At 37.3% G+C, this 17495-nt stretch overlaps 1 pseudogene; it reads left to right on the top strand.

Annotated features, from left to right (window-relative positions):
• Positions 1-652: 652 nt before the first annotated feature.
• LOC101706760 (phosphatidylinositol 3-kinase regulatory subunit gamma pseudogene) lies at positions 653-4584 on the top strand (annotated as a pseudogene).
• Positions 4585-17495: the final 12911 nt, after the last annotated feature.

Consider the following 17495-nt stretch of genomic DNA (forward strand, 5'->3'; position numbering starts at 1 on the left):
TCTGTTTCATTCCAATGATCTAAATGTCTTTCCTTACACCAACACTGCCTTGATTACTGTAGCTTTAGAAGAAGTCTTAAAATTAGGTACTAAACGTCTTCCAACACTGGTTTTTTTTTTGTTTTTTTTTTTTTTGTTTACTTTTCTAGGCACTTTGTACTCCTACATAACTTTTAAATTTCAATATCCAATTCTTCATTTATAGCAAGTATACACAGACCTGAAGTTTTATATATACCTTGTGTTTTCTAATCCTGTTAAATTCAAATACAAGTTCTAGGGGCTCCTAGAGATTCCTTAGTATTTTTTTCTGTAGATGATCATTTCATCTACATATAAAGATTTTGCTTCTACCTTGCCAATCCTATCCTAATTGTGTCATTTTATTGCCAGACTATTATGGTGGGGCCTAGGTTTCAAAGTTTAATGGACAGATAAAGAGTAAGCATATCTGCCCTTGTTCCCCACCTTAAGGAGAAAGCATTGTATCTTCTTCATTCATCTAAGGCCTTCTTGCTGGAAGTATGGAGTACATGTCTTTAATCTGTTGAGAAGGTTCTGTTCTACTTCTAGTCTCCTGATAGCTTTTACCATGAACAACTGTGGAATTTAGTCCAATACTTTTTCTCCAACTAGTGACAGAATCATTTGGCTTTTTCCTTTCCTCTGTTTAAATGATGACTTTTGGGGGTGGATCTTCCAATGCTGAACCAATGCTGCCATCCCTATAACAAAACCATTTTCTACATACTGCCAGATCTGACTTCTAATAGTTTGTTTTGTTAAACAAATTTCTATCTATGTTCATACTTTTTTCTTCTATTATCTTTATCCAGTTTTAGGATTAGCACAATGTTGAGTTCCTAAAATGAGGGGAGAAGTGTTCCTTCTTTTTTCTGCCTTAATTGTTTGATATAATTTATCAGTTAAAATGTTTATGAGCCTGCCGTTGTCATATAGGTAGGTTTTCAAGCTAGGAATATACTTTCTTTAACAGGTGCTATTCAAATTTTGTATTTCCTCCAGAGTTAGTTTCATTAATTTGTCTTCCAAGGTACTTCTTAGAAGTTGTCAAATTTATTTCAAAACAGATTTATTTATTTATTTATTATTATTATTTTTTTGGTACTGGGGAATCAAACTCGGGTCCTTGCACTTGCACAGCAGGCGGTGAAACCACTGAGCTAAATCCCTGGCCCTCAAAACAGATTTTTGAAATATGCTTTCTATATCCTTTTAAATTCTGCAAAATCTGTGGTAATATCTCCTAGATCTTGATATTGTAATTTAGAAATGTATAATTGATATTGTGTAACAGGAAGAAAAGTTCTAAAGTTGCAGGGGAAATGGGAGGGGTAGGGGAAGTGAAAGAAGGGAAAAGAAAAAATATGAGGAGAGGAAAAAAATGGAAACAAAGTCTTTGCAAATAGGAAAGGGTCGAGGGGGTGAAGGGAGGGCAAGGGAAGGGAAAAAAAAATAAGAACCAAGATACATCATGTAAAGGTACAAGATCCCAATGATGAATGTAACTGTATTTTATACTGAAAATGTACCAATAAACTTAATGGGAAAAAATGTTAGAGAAAAAATATATATGCTTTCTATATATTCCTGACAACCTGCCCCTGACAGCACGATGTACAGGACGGTGTGGAGTATGGACCGCGATGACACAGACTGGAAGGAGGTGATGATGCCTTATTTGACAGAACTGATATTTTATGTTGAAATGATTCCTCCAGCTCTTCCACCAAAGCCACCTAAGCCAATGATTTCAGCAACTACAAATGGAATTCCATTCCTCTTCAAGATGCAGAATGGTACTGGGGGGATATTTCCAGGGAGGAAGTAAATGACAAATTATGGGATATGCCAGATGGTACCTTCTTGGTCTGTGATGCCTCAACAAAAATGCAGGGAAATTATACTTTGACTTTGAGGAGGAAGGCAACAATAAGTTAATAAAGATCTATCATTGGGATCATAAATATGGCTTTTCTCCTTCTCTGACATTTAATTCTGTGGTGGAGCTCATTAACCACTATCATCATGAATCTCTTGCTCAGTACAATCCCAAGCTTGATATGAAGCTGATGTACCCAGTGTCTAGGTACCAGGTATCAGTTGGTAGAAGAAGATAACATTGATGCAGTAGGTAAAAAAACTGCAAGAGTACCACTCTCAGAATCAGAAAAAGAGCAAAAAATATGACAGGCTATATGAAGACTATGCCAGAATGTCTCAGGAAATACAGATGTATAGAACTGCAATTGAAGCTTTTAATGAAACAATTAAAATATTGGAGGAACAATGTCACACACAAGATCAACATAGCAAAGAATATATAGAGCGATTTCGCAGAGAGGGGAATGAAAAGAAGATTGAATTATGATGAATTATGATAAATTAAAATCACGTCTAGGTGAGAATCATGATAGCAAAATACGTCTAGAGCAGGATTTGAAGAAACAAGCTTTGGACAACCGAGAAATAGATAAAAAATGAATAGTATCAAACCTGACCTGATCCAGCTGTGCAAGATTCGAGATCAGCATCTTGCATGGCTCAATCACAAAGGAGTGAGACAGAAGTGCCTGAATGCATGGCTTGGAATCAAGAATGAAGATGCTGATGAGACCTATTTTATCAGTGAAGAAGATGAAAACCTGCCACATTCTGATGAGAAAACCTGGTTTGTTGAGGATATCAATCGAGTACAAGTAGAGGACTTGCTTTATGGGAAACCTGATGGTGCATTCGTAATTTGTGAGAGTAGCAAGAAAGGATGCTATGCCTGTTCTGTGGTATTCTACTAGAAAGGAAGGAGGAAATATTCAGAGAACAGATCAGGATATGAGATAATTTGCTGGTAATGAACACATAAAAGATCAATGTCAGACAAGAAACCACTGATCCAGGAAGATGAGAAGATCATGCAGGTCAAGAGGAAAATCTGGATGTTTTTCATAGCCGATTAGTAGAAACCTTTCATAAATATACAAACCTAGATCCATCTTCCAGGGAGGGAAAGGCACTAATAGGACATCATTTCATTTATCAATTAGCCCCAGATATTCAGTGTAAATCACAGAAACTTCAGATGGGACCCCATCCCCCCATGACCCAGTTTCTGTACATGGCCTTTTCTGTGTTCAACAATTGAGATCCAGGTGAGGATAGAAAGAGAAGGCCCAGGGCTGGGGTTTTAGCTCAGTAGTGCCACCGCCTGTCTCACAAGCACAAGGTCCTGAGTTCAATCCCTGGTACCAAAAAAAAAAAAAAAAGAGAGAGAAGGACCAGAATTATGGCTGTCACAGTTGGCAAGGCTTCAAACACATTCAAGTCATCTAGGGAAAACCCAAGTACAACTGAGGAAAGAGTTTCTGTTTTAAGTGCAAGAAGACTAGGCATTAGCCATGTGAGTAGACCAAGCCACTGCCTGGGCCCTGCTCTGAATGTCAGGTGGCTCTGAGTGTCAGCACTAGAGGATTGACTGTTCCTACTCCCAGAGAGGGGATAAGCCAGCCAAAACCCTCAGCTCCCATTCTGATGAAGACTGAGGGGCCCTGGGGCAACCTTCAAAGCTTCTGTACACAGACATCATCTCCTATGAGAAACAGTGGGTGACCTTGGACGTCATGCGATAAAGCCAGCCCCACTTCAACCATCTGAAGAAAGAGATCATCCAAAAGAAGAAAGCTATTCCTGTGAACCTCTGGAAGATCTGAGGCTCCTCTCAAAAATCAAGGCTCAGTACTACTGTGAGTACTGATAAGTACAGTCACTAATGACCCTGATTCACCACAGCTTAAATGGGCACCTATATGGAGAATCCTGTTTTTAATTAGATCCATAATATGGGTAATCTTGCCAAAGCTACGGCTTTCAGGCTCTCGATAATTCATTTAACATCCCTCTTTGACATACTTTCTCTTCAATAGGAAGTGTGAGAATCTGACATTCTCATATTTGGGCTCTACATCCCTAATCTGATAGTAAAGTAATTCTCTTGACATATTTACAAAGTGTTATGGCTTGTATCTAGATGCTCCTCCACTAAAGCCTCATGTGCTCACAGGTTGGACTTTTCAGAGCTTGCTGGATCTACAGTGTGTAGTACTAAATTAGTCCACAGGTTGGAATTAGCATAGAGCTGGATGTGGATAATGGAAGCCTTAACCTGGGTGTGGGTGGCACCAATCAATAGGCTTATAGCCTGAGTGGAATATAAAGGGAGAGAGAGAAGGCAGGCTTGCTGTTTTACTGCTTCCTGCCTGCTATGCCACGGACTGTTTCTCTTCTGTGATGCCCGTCTGTCATGCTACCCTGCCTTGGAACCACCCAACTATGGACCGAAACCTTATAAACTATGAGCTGAAATAAACCTTCCATGTTTTATTTATTTATTTATTTATTTATTTATTTGTACTGGGGATCAAACTCGGGTCCTTACACTTGCAGGGCAGGTGGCTGAACCGCTGTCCTAAATCCCCGGCCCAACCTTCCATGTTTAAAAAAAAAAATCTACCTATGTCTTTATATTGAAACTGGGTTTCTTGTAGACAATATATGGTCAGGTTGTAAGTTTTTTAATCCACTCTGACAACCTCTATATTTTATTTTGTACACTTAGTCCATTCAGATTTTAAATGATTATTGATATAGTTAAGTTAATATTTACCATCTTTGTAACTGTTTTCTGTTTGCTGCTGTTTTAGTCTGTTTTGTGTTGCTGTAACAAAATTTCTGAGACTGGGTGATTTATAAAGAAAAGAGAATTTAAAAAAATTTTAAATTTTTATTACCACGTTTTCAGTACATAATTACATTCATTGTGGAGAATTGGTACATGTATATAGCATATCTCAATTATTTTTCCTTTCTCCTCCTTCCCCCCTTTAAAATTTTTGCCAGCATGAGATTTATTTATTTATTTTATATGTTCTTAAAAGGTTTAAGTTCTTAAAATCTTTATCATCCATAAAGATTTTTTTATTTTTTAATTAAATAATTTTATTGGTGCATTTTAGATATACATAATGATAACATTCACCATATGGAATTGTACCTATTTATGACATATCTTGATTCTTCTTTTTTCCCCCTTTTCCTTCCCTTCCTTTCAATCCCTCTTCCCCTCCTTATTTACAAAAGCTTTGTTTCTAGTTTTTCCTTCTATTCTCTTTTTCCTTTTCTCTTCCTTTGTTTCCCCCTCTCTGCTCCCTAGTTCCCCTTTCCATTTGAACATCTTCTTCCTATTTCAAAATATCTATTATACATTTTGGTCCTTATTTACACTTTTGGTTTCTCACACCAGAGAAACCATGAGCTATTTGAACATGTGTGTGTCTGATTTATTTTACTTGAGAGTATGGTTTCAAGGGGCATCTTTATGGCAGAGTAGTAGTCCATTGTATAAAGAAAACCACATCTTTATCCATTCATTAGCTGATGGGCCTTTGGGCTGTTTTCAAGATTTAGCTATTACAAACTGTGCCGCTATAAACATAGGTGTGCATATATCACTGTGGTATGATCCTTTTAATTCTTGTGGGAAGATACCAAGAAGCAGGATAGCTGGGTCAAATGGAACCTCTAGTTTTAGTTTTTTGAGAAATCTCCACATTGATTTCCACAGTGGTTGCACCAATCTACACTCCCACCAACAGTGGAGAAGGGTTCCTTTTTTGCCCACAGCCCCACCAGTGTTTGTTATTGGTTGATTTCTTGATGATAGCCATTCTTTCTGAAGTGAAGTGGAATCTCAGTGTTGTTTTAATTTGGATCTCTTGAATGACCAATGATGTTGAACATTTTTTCATATATTTATTTGCTGTTTCTACTTTTTCATCTGAGAAATGTTACTCATTTCAGATGCTTGTTTGGATTGGGTCTTTAAATTTGAGGGAGGGGGTCTGATTTTTTGAGTTCTTTATATATTCTAGATATTTGTCTGAAGAACAGCTGGCAACATTTTTTCCCACTCTGTGGGTTGTCCCTTCACTCTGTTGATTTCTTTTGCTTTGTGGAAGTTTTTAATAAGATGAGATCTCAGTTGTTTATTCTTTGTGATATTTCCTATGCGATTGGGGTTTGTTCATAAAGGCTTTACCTACACCTATGTCTTCAAGAGTTCTACCTATTCTCTCTTCCAGCAGATTTAGTGTTTCTGTATTAATATTTAGAACTTTGATCTATTTTGATTTAAGTTTAGTGCATGGTGAGAGATATGCATCTAGTTTTAGTCTTTGGCATATGGAAACCCAGTTTTCCCAGCACCATTTATTGAAGAGACTGTCTTTCTTCCAGTGAAGGATTTTGGGCCCTTTGTCAAAGATAAGGTGTGTTTGGAGTGGTTTCTGCATCGTCTAATCTGTTTCATCAATCCTCGTATCTGTATTTTTTTTTTTGCCAGTGCCATGCTTTTTTTTTTTATCACTGTAGTTTTGTAGTATACTTTCAAGTCAGGGATTGATGCCTTCTGCTTTGCCTTTGTTGCTCAGGATTGCTTTTGTTATTCTAGGTCTCTTCTGGTTCCAAATGAATTTTTGGATTGTTTTCTCTAATTCTGTGAGGTATGCTTTTGGTATTTTGATCGAGATTGTATTAAATCTGTATAACAATTTTGGGAGTATGGCCATTTTCATTATATTGGTCCTTTCTACCCAAGAACTAGGGATATCTTTCTATTTTCTAATATTCTCTTCGATCTCCTTTTTCAGAGTACTGTAGTTTTCAATGTAGGTCTTTTACTTCCTTTGTTAGGTTGATTCCTAAATATTTCATTTTTTGGAGATACTATTGTGAAAGGAGTGGCTTCCCTAATTTCTCTCTTGGTGGGTTAGTTATTTGTGTGCAGTAATGCTATTGATTTTTGAGTGTTCACTTTGTATCCAGCTATGCCACTGAATTTGGTTATCAAATCTAGGAGTCTTTTGGTGGAATTTTTTGGGTCTTCTATGTAGAGTATCATTTCATCTGCAAATAATTATATTTTAATGTCTTCCTTTCCTACCCTTATTTCTTTTATTTCTTTCTCTTGCATAATTGCTCTGGCTAATGTTTCCAGAATTATATTAAATAAGAGTGGTGATGGTAGACATCCTTATCTTTTTTTTTTCTCTTAAATTATTTTATTGGTACATTTTAGGTATACAACACATTTACATTTCTCTTTGGGAACTTATACATTTACATGATGAGTCTTGGTTCTTATTTTTTCCCCGTTCCTAGCCCTCCCTTCATCCTCTCCACCCTTCCCTATTTACAAAGACTTTGTTGCCATTTTTTCCATTTTTCATCATTTTTCCTTTCCCTTCTTTCCTTTCCCCTGCCCCTCCCACTACCCCTACCCCTTTGGACCTTTTCTTCCTATTTTGCATTATCGATTATTCATTCTAATCGTTGGTACATTTTAGGTATACACTATAATGGCATTCATCATTGGAAATTTGCACCTTTACATAATCTCTCTTGGTTCTTATTTTTCACCCTTGCCCAGCCCTCCCTTCAACCCCTCCATCTCTCCCTATTTACAAAGATTTTGTTCCTGTTTTTCCATTTTCTCATATTAATTCCATTCCCTTCTATCCTTTCCCCTAGCCCTCCCACTTCCTTCCCCTTTGGCCCTTTTCTTCCTATTTCACATTATCTATTATATGTTTTATAGACATCCTTATCTTGTTCCTGTTTTTAGAGTGAAAGCTTTTAGTTTTTGACCATTTAATATAATGTTGGCTGTTGGTTTGTCATAGATGGCTTTTATCAGGTTGAGATAAAGACTATTCCAATTTTCTGTAGGGTTTTTTCAATCATGAATGAGTATTGGACTTTGTCAAATACCTTTTCTGCATCTATTGAGCTGATCATATGGTTTTTGTCCTTGGCTCTGTTAATATGGTGTATTACATCCCTGCATCCCTGGGATGAATCCTACTTGGTCAAGGTGTATGATCTTCTTGATGATTGCTTCATTCTGTTTGCCAGTATCTTATTGAGGATTTTTGCATTTACATTCATTAGGGAGATTGGCCTGTTGTTCTCTTTTTTGGTTGTATCCTTCTGTGATTTTGATATCAGGGTAATGCTTGCTTCCAGGAATGAGTTTGGGAGTATTGCTTCCCTTTCAATTTCATTAGTTTGTGGAGTAGTGGCATTAGATCTTCTCTAAATTTCTTGTAGAATTCCACAGTGAATCCATCAGGACCTGGGCTCTTCTTTGTTGGTAGGTTTTTAATTACATCATCAATTTCATTGACTGATACTAGGTTATTTAGAATCTTTATATCGTCTTGATTCAGCTGCGGTAATTCATACGTATCTAGGAATATTTATATTTCTTCTGTGCTTTCCATCTTACTAGAATACAGTTTCTCCAAGTAGGCATTAATAATTTTCTGGATTTCTCCAGGATTCATTGTGATTTCACCCTTTTCATTCCTAATGGCATGGATTTGAGTCTTTCCTTTCCTTATTTGAATAAGGTTGCCTAAGTGCTTGTTAATTTTATGTAGTCTTTCAAAGAACCAACTCTTCATTGAACCAATCAATTTCAAAGAACCAATCAATTCACTGATTCTTTGTATTGTTTTTGAGTTCCAATTGCATTAACTTCTGGTCTAATCTTTATAATTTCTTCCCTCATAATAAGCTTTTGCCTTGACTTGCTCTTCTTCTTTTTCTAGAAGCTTGAGGTTCAATATTAGGTTATTTATTTGAGCTCATTCTGTTTTTCCGATGTGGAAATTTGCCACTATAAATTTCTCTCATAGGACTGCTTTCATTGTGTCCCATAAGTTCTGGTATATTGTATTGACATTATCATTTAATTGTAGAAACTGTTTTTGTTCTTTGATTTCTCCTGTGACTCATTGGTTGTTCAGGAAGGTGTTATTTAATTTCCATATGTTTATGAAGGTTTTGTGGGGTTTTTTGCCATTGATTTCCAATTTCACTGTACTATGGTCTGATAATATGGATGGGATAATTTCAGTTCCTTTGCATTTACTTAAGCATGTTGTATGAGCTTGTATGTGGTCTATTTTGGAGAATGCCCCGTGTGCAGCTGAGAAGAACGTGTATTCTGATGTTGTGGGGTGGAATACTCTGTAGACATCTATGAAGTCCATTTGTTAAAAAATTTGGTTCAGTTGTGATCTTTCTTGGTTGATTGTTTGTCTAGTTGATCTGTCTTTTTATTGAGGTTCTTCATTACAAATGTATTAGTGCTTATTTGATTTTTCATGCCTGTTAATATTCGTTTTATATAGTTGGGTGTGCTGATATTTCCTGCATATATATTATTGTTATCTCTTCCTCTTGGGTTGTTCCCTTAACCAGGATGTAGTGCCCTTCTTTGTCTCTCTTGATCAGTCTTGGCTTGAAATCCATTTTGTCTGCAAATAGAATAGCTACCCCTGTTCTTTTCTTTGGTTCCTGTGGCATGGAGTATTGTTTTCCATCCTTTGACTTTCAGTCTTGAATTTCTTTTTGAGTTAAATGTGTTTTTTGTATGCAGCATATTGTTGTATCTTGTTTCTTGATCCATTCTGCCAGTCTGTTTCTTTTGATTGGTGAATTGAGACCATTAACATTGATGATTATAACTGATATGTAGTGACTTATCCTTGTCATGTTATTTTTCTGTTGTTGGTTCCCTTTCTTTCCCCTATGTTTAATTACTTGTCCCATTCTGTTGAGGTTCATGGATTTGTAGTCTTTGTTATGTCTTTCCATATGAATTTCAGGATTGCTTTCTCCAGTGCTACTGGTATTTTGATTGGAATTGCATTAAAACTGTATAACAATTTTGGAAGTATGGCCATTCTGCCTACCCAGGAACAGGGGATATCTTTCCATTTTTTGATGTCCTCTTCAATATCCTTTTTCAGAGTACTGTAGTTTTCTTCATAGAGGTCTTTCACTTCCTTGATTAGGTTAATTCCTAAGTACTGCATTTCATTTTTCTTGATGCTATTGTGAATATATATATATATATATATATATATATATATAGGTACTGGGGATCGAACTCGGGTCCTTGTGCTTGCACAGCAGGCAGCGAAACCACTGAGCTAAATCCCTGGCCCTATTGTGAAAAATATTGTTTCGCTCATTTCTCTCTCAGTGAGTTTGCTATTGGTGTATGGGAACTCTATTATTTTTGAGTGTTGACTTTGTATCCTGCTACACTGATGAATTTGGATATTAGTTTTAGGAGTCTTTTGGCAGATTGTTTGAGGTCTTCTATGTAGATGATCATGTCATCTGCAAATAATGATAATTTAACTTCTTTTTCTATCCATATCCTTTTTGTTGTTTTTTTGAGACAGGGTCTCACTATGTAGTTCAGGCTGGCCTTGAACTCACTATGTATCCAGGCTGGCCTTGAACTCATGACAATCCTCATGCCTCAGCCTTCTGAGTACTCAGATTACAGGCATACATCACCACATCTGGGTATCCATATTCATTTCATTTCTTTCTTTTGTCTAATTCCTCTGGCTAATGTTTCAAGAACTATATTAACAGGAGTGCTGATAGTGAATATCCTTGGCTAATTCCTCATTTCAGAGGTAAAGCTTTCAGCTTCTCTGCATTTAGTAGGATGTTGGGTGTTGATTTCTCATAGATAACTTTTATCATGTTGAAATAAAGACCTTCAATACCTGTTCTCTTCAGTGTTTTGTCATGAATGTATGTTGGATTTTGTCTAATACTGTTCTGCATCTATTGAGATGATCATGTGATTTTTGTTTTTGCTTCTGTCTATGTGATATATTACATTTGTTGATTTTTGTATGTTGAACCATCCCTGCACCAATGGAATGAGTCCTATTTGGTCATGATATATGATCTTTTTGATGTTTTGCTGCAGTCTGCCAGTATTAAGGATTTTTGCATCTATGTGCATGGAAGATGTAGGCCTGTAGTTCTCTTTTTTGGTTGGGTCCTTTTGTTTTTGGAATCAGAGTAATGCTTACTTCCAGGTAAGACTTTGGGAGTACTGCTTCCCTTTTAATTTCATTAAAGAGTTTGCGGAGTATTGATGTGAGATCTTCTCTAAGGTGAATATGTTGGAACCTGGGCTTTTCTTAGTTGGTAATTTTTTAAATTACTTCTTCAATTTCATTGACTGATAATGGCTTAGTCAAGATTTTTATATCTTCTTGGTTCAACTTTGGTTGTTCATATGTACCTAGGAATTTATCCATTTCTCCTGAATGTTCCACTTTATTAGAGTACAGTTTCTCAAAGTCGTTACCGATAATCTTCTGTATTTTAGTAGAATCCATTGATTTCACCCTTTTCATTTTCTAATTGCATGGATTTGGGCCTTCCTCCCCTTATTTTTGTAAGATTGACTAAGGGTTTTCTATTTTGTTTATTCTTTCAAAGAATCAACTTCAATTCATTGATTATTATTTATTTTTTAGTCTCAATTTCATTAATTTCTGCTCTGATCATTATAATTTCCTTCCTTATACTAGGTTTGGGTTTGAATTGTTCTTATTTTTCTGGGAATTTGAGGTGCATCTTATTTGCTCTCTTATTTATTGTCTGTGTCCCCACTAGAATTCATGCTCACTTTGTTTTGCTGGTTGGCATATCTTTTGGTTCTCAGTGTCTGGCACATAGTATATACTAAAGAAATACTCATTGAATTAATGAATAATTATAAATAGTAAAAGGTAAGTATTTACAACATGTAAAGAAGTTTAGGTCAATTATAAACCAACAAATGGCCCAAAAAGAAAACCATCAAGGTTATTAACAGGCTGTTCACAGAAGAGGAAACCTGAAGGGACAATAAAAATATGGAAAGATATTTAATATTATTTCTAATCAGAAAAATGCAAAATTAAACAATGATGAAACCACTACTTTGTACCCAAGTGATTGGCAAAAATTAAAAGCCTGCTAGTTATTATAAGGACTTGGGGAAGAGAGATTTGTTCACTGTTAGTTGGTGTACAAATTGGCACAACCACTTTGGGGAAGAATTTGGGACCTTCAACAAAAGAGGCACATACTCTGCATCCAGTATTCTACTTCTAGGCAAATATGTTACAAATTTTGTTTTCATATTCAAGTTAACAGACTGTACAAGAATGTTTATAGCAGCATTGTTCATAATAGCAAATGACTGGATATAACCCATAAATATATCACCAATAGAATAGAAAAATAAACCATGGCATATTCATAAAACGGGATACTATACAGCAGTAAAAATGAACAAATTATAACTATACACATTGATGTGGAAGGATTTCATAAACACATTGGGTAAATGAAACAAGTTGCAGAATACATGTTGTATAATTCCATTTATGTTAAGTTTCAGAACACAGCAAAGAGCGATATGTTGTCGATGGATAGACGAGTATGTGGTAATATGTTTGTGGTTACCTCTGGAGTGTGAGGTAGTGGCATGGGATCAGTGTACTTCAGTTGTATATTCCTTATTATTTCAAAAAGAAGCAAATATGTTAGGATTTGATAAAGATGGGTAGTGGTACCCTCTTGGGATGTTATATTTTATTATTCCCTTAGTGTGTAGTTGAAATGATTTATTTGAAGAATATCATTAGTTCAATATCACCTATTTGTGTATGTATGTGTGTGTATGCATGTGTGTGTTCTTATCTTTATATCCTCCTTCCCAGATGTAGAGTTTTTTGCTGAACTGGGATCACACAGTTATTGAACTTGAAATGGAGCTAAATTTGGGACAGGAGTTAGAAAAGTTTTTCTGTTAAGGGCCAGATAGCAAGATAGCAAGTATTTTCAGCTTTGTAGTCATATGGATTCTTTTTTTTTTTGGGGGGGGGTGGTGGTGGTATTGGGGATTGAACACAGGGCCTTCATACTGAGATACACCCCCAGTACTTTTTATTCTTTATCTTAAGGCAGGATCTTGCTAAATTGTCAAGTTGCCCAGGCTGGGTTTGAATTTGGAATCCTCCTTCCTCAGCCCCCTAGAATGCTGATGTAGTGACAAAGTGTCAGCTAGGATATATAGCTCTAGTGTTTACAGCTTAACACAGGTAGTCCAGGAGAATGGAAGATGCACCCAGAAATTTTGGAGGCAAAGTGTATAGTTTTATTTTTAATGCCAGTGGGTCAGTTTGGGACTTTTCCACAAAGAGACTGACCCCTCTTTGGGGTGGAGCAGGGCAGGTTATACTCTCGGGAGAGGGGCGGGCTTACAGGAGTTGAGCACTTTGCATTGGTTACATAAAGCACAAGTCATCTGGGCCTAGCAAATTCACTGGTTATCAGATATTACAGACAGCAAGCTCAGTGCACAGAGCCACATCTCATTTACATTTGGCGGGGAGATAGAAGTAATAAAACTGAGAACAAAGAAAATTCCTGAGATGCTTGAGAGGAAGTGTTCAGAAGCCCGGACATGTTGAGGGAATGCAGGAAAACTTTTCCACCAGTAAGTTTGACTTTAACTGCAGAGAAACACATTCCCCGTTCATTGAGATTATAGGTTTGTGTCCACCATGCTCAGCTTGCTTCTACTGCAACTACTCAAGCCTGCTATTGCAGAGCAAAAGCAGTGTGGTATGCATTCTGGCCTAAGATTCCTGGCCCCTGAAGTAAACATAATTTATCTCAGTTATTCAAACACAAATCCAAGTGCTGCTGTGAGAGGATTTTGGAGATGTAATTAGGTCCTAAGTCAGTGGACTTTAAGATATAGAGATAATCCTTGGTAGGTTTCACCTAATCAAGTGAACCTTTAAAAAGAATGGGGCTTTTCTCAGTCAGAGAGATTCAAAGTGTTAAAGACATGTAATGTGAGAGATTCTTTGTTGCTGACTTTGATGATGAAAAAGCCATGTAGCACTGAATGTAGGCAGTCTCTTGTATCTAACCATGGCCCTGGGCTGATGGACAGTAGGAGGGTGATAGCCTTAGTCCTATCCCTGCAAGGACCTGAACTTAGCAACAACCATGTGACCTTGAAAGAGGAGTGAGCCTTAGACATGATTGCTATCCGAGCCAAGCTTTTGATTTTGGCTGCTAAGACCTCTGAGAGCCTGGCTAAATCCTGCCCAGACTTTTGACCTACAGAAACTGGGAGATAATAAATTTGTGTTCTATTAAACCAGTAAAGTTGTGATAATTTGTTATACAACAATGGGAAACTGATATAAACATGCGTAGATAGTACACGGGTGCATGAGTAAGGTAGGCTGTGTTTCATTAAAACTTTATAACAGACATGGAAATTCACATTTCATGTGATTTTCATGTGTCACAGAATATTCTTTTGATTTCTTCTCAGCCATTTAAATATCTATGGGTTATATAAAAACATTGGAGGTATGCATTTTGTCTGTGAGTTATAGTTTAACAGCCCTTGGTGTAGGACTCAGTGCAGTGTTGGTCATACTTTTTTGTTTTTGTTTTTGCACCACTTGGAATGGAACCCAGGTCCTCATGAATGCTTGGCAAGTGCTCTACCACTGAGCTATATCTCCATCCTTCCTCTGAGCATTTGAGAATTTTTCATGTCTCATAAGAATACAGAAATGAGTCTTTAAAACATTCTTTTCTTTAAGATTTGAAGTGAGTTACAGCTCATTTTCTTCACATAGCATTATAAGCATCATCACAATTTTCAAACATAGAATCCTTTCTTTTTGGTGGTGGGGATGGATCCCAGGGCCTCATACATTCTAAGTATGAGGTCTACCACTGAGCTGCACCCCCAAACTCACACAATACTTTTATTTAATGGTCTTTAAATCTCTTCTGCATATCAAATCTAAATTACAAACCACTTAATTTATACATCATTTCTAGCACTCAAATAGATTCAAAGGAACATGGCGAACTCTAATGACGATATTGTAATGTAATTATTTATTTATTTATTTTATATCCCCCCCCCCAGGAAGTACTCTTTATTCTTTTGGTTATATGATTCTAATTAGTTGATTAACATGCATGATCTTTCTTAAGACATGTTAATTAGTATGGATATTGCTATAATCTTCTGGCAGTTTACAGTTTTCCAAATATCTGGTATATAATGCATTGATTTCTGTCATTCAATGAAATTGCTAAATCAGGAATTTAGAATGCTGTACTTAAACTTTCTCTTTTTTTGGTACTGGGGATCAAACCTTGGGACCTTGGCTTGTGAGGCAGGCAGCAGAACCACTGAGCTAAATCCCCGGCCCCAAACTTTCTTTAATTGGAAATGGACATATAAAAGCAGGTAGGACCCTTGGAAGCAACAGTTCAATAGCAAAAGATAGATCTCTTTTGGGGAAACTTTATGGATAAGTCTTCTGGGGATGCCACCACAAAGAACCACAAACTGGGTTGCTTAAAACAACTGAAATTTATTGTCTCATAGTTCTGGGGGCTAGATGTCCAAAATCAAGGTGTCTTCAGGGCCTGTTCTTGCTAAAAACTATAGGATAGAATCCTTCCTCTGCCTTCCTAACTTCTATTTTTTTTGGCACTGTTGAAATTCCTTGGCCAGTAGATATACCAGGCCAGTTTCTGCCTCTAGCATCACATGGCCAGCTTCTCCTTGTGTGTCTCTGGGTATCTTCTACTCTTCCTATAAAGACACTAGTTATATTGGTGTAAGGCCAAGCCTAATGGCCTCATCTTCACTTGATTACATTATTTCCAAATAAAGTCATACAAAGGTACTGGAGGTTAATACTTCAACGTATCTTTTTGGGAAACATTATTCAACCCATAGCACTTCCCCCCAAAAGATAAGAAAGTAAGATAGAACCAGAATATTAGACTAGAAATGACCTTAACAGTAACACCTACTTTCACCTTTGAAGCAACTGAGTCATAGGAGTCTTACCCATAAATAGGAGTCTTACCCATAATTATATAGCTAAACCAGAACAGAACTGGGACTGGAAACCAGAAATGACAGGAAAATTAGCATATCATGCAAATGCATTTTTTGTTAAACACCTAAAACACTTAAGATTGGCTTAGGAAAAAGTGAGAATTAAGTGAAGTTTATCTGAGTCTTTATCATTTCCCTTAACCTTTCTTTCCTGCTGGAACCTTCGAGCCTCAGTCTCTCCTCTAGAGTTAGGTGACATTTGCTGAGTGCTTTCTATGTGATAGGCACTGCACTAAGTCTTCCATGATGTCTCATTTAATTCCCATAACACAGTGATACATGCTATTATGATCTCATTTTACAAATGAAGAAACTAAGCTTCAGAGAGGTTAAACTTTCTCAGAGTCGCGTGGCTTATAAGAGGCTGAGCTGAGATGCGGAACAGGCAAAGCCCACATTCTTAACTACTCCACTCTTCTGCATCTTCCATCATCCCTCTCCTCCCCATAAGCTTGCACACCTTTTTTATTTTGCCTAGAACCCTCCCTGAATGCCCTTATACAAACTTGCTTTCCCTGAGAGGATCCCATATATCAGAATCATCTCTTGGACTCTGCCTGTTGCAGTAATGAGGTGCTAAAGAAACCAGCTGGCTGAATAAGCAGGGCTTCCCAGGGCCTATTTCTGAAAGGGTCTAGGATCTGTTTCTCAAAACTTAAGCACTCAGAAACTTTGTCTTGCTGGCTTCCTCAGGAGTGTTCTAGTCTAGGGATGGAATTGCCCTGTCTAAATTTATAAGCAGACAATTGCTGATGCAGAATACTAATTTGGGAATTTGTACTGAGAAATATGCCTGCTAAGTGGTTCAGCCAGACAGGATTATTGGAAAGGAGAGCAGTTCAGGCACAGCCTTGCCAGAGTCTGTGAGTGAGATTCTAATACCCATGATCTGGGTCCTGGCCTCCCGCTGCAAAAACCATCAGGGAAAATGAGGTGGTAGTCCTGGGGGCTGGATTGTCTCAGGCTTTTCCTCAGGAACTCTGAGGCAGTGAGCCAGATGCTGTTGGAGAAGGGCCAAGGTTGTGGCAAGAAAGCTAATGCTGTGAGCTGTTCCAGAGGGCAGAAAGGGGAATGTTAGGAGGGAATTTCACAGCTTGGAGAAATGGGGCTTGTGAGTTGAGAGGCACTCTTTGCTCACTCTGAATCTTGCCTCTGACTCTGGGTTTGGGGCTGCACTAGGTCATCCTACTAATCAAACCTCTGGTTCTCCTAAGGGCTATACTTTGACCTGAACCTTCAGTTTTGGCAGCCTATGCTGCCTCTGGTAGAAGTCTTATGTTCCTTCTAAGGAAAGGAGCATTCAGATATTTAGACCCAAATCTATAGTTTGAGGTCCCCACCCACTGGCCTGGCAATGTCCTGCCACTCTCTACTCCTTAAGTCTGTGACTACAGAGGAGAATGAGGGTTTTGTAGGTGGGTTTCCACTTTGGCAGACCAAAAAAGTACAAGTGGGGGCAGAGTCTATTATGCAGCTGATTCTAAGAGCTAGAGAGGCTTTAGACTCAGATTTTATAAGAGACATGTTGGATTTTTTCCAATGTTGCTTGTTTTTCCTCTCGTGCACCATTAGATTCATATTTTCTGCCTGT

This window comes from Heterocephalus glaber, unplaced genomic scaffold, assembly GCF_053883595.1.
Source record: "Heterocephalus glaber isolate CG9 unplaced genomic scaffold, H.glaber_assembly_v1.0 deba00001730, whole genome shotgun sequence".
Lineage (NCBI taxonomy): Eukaryota > Metazoa > Chordata > Mammalia > Rodentia > Bathyergidae > Heterocephalus > Heterocephalus glaber.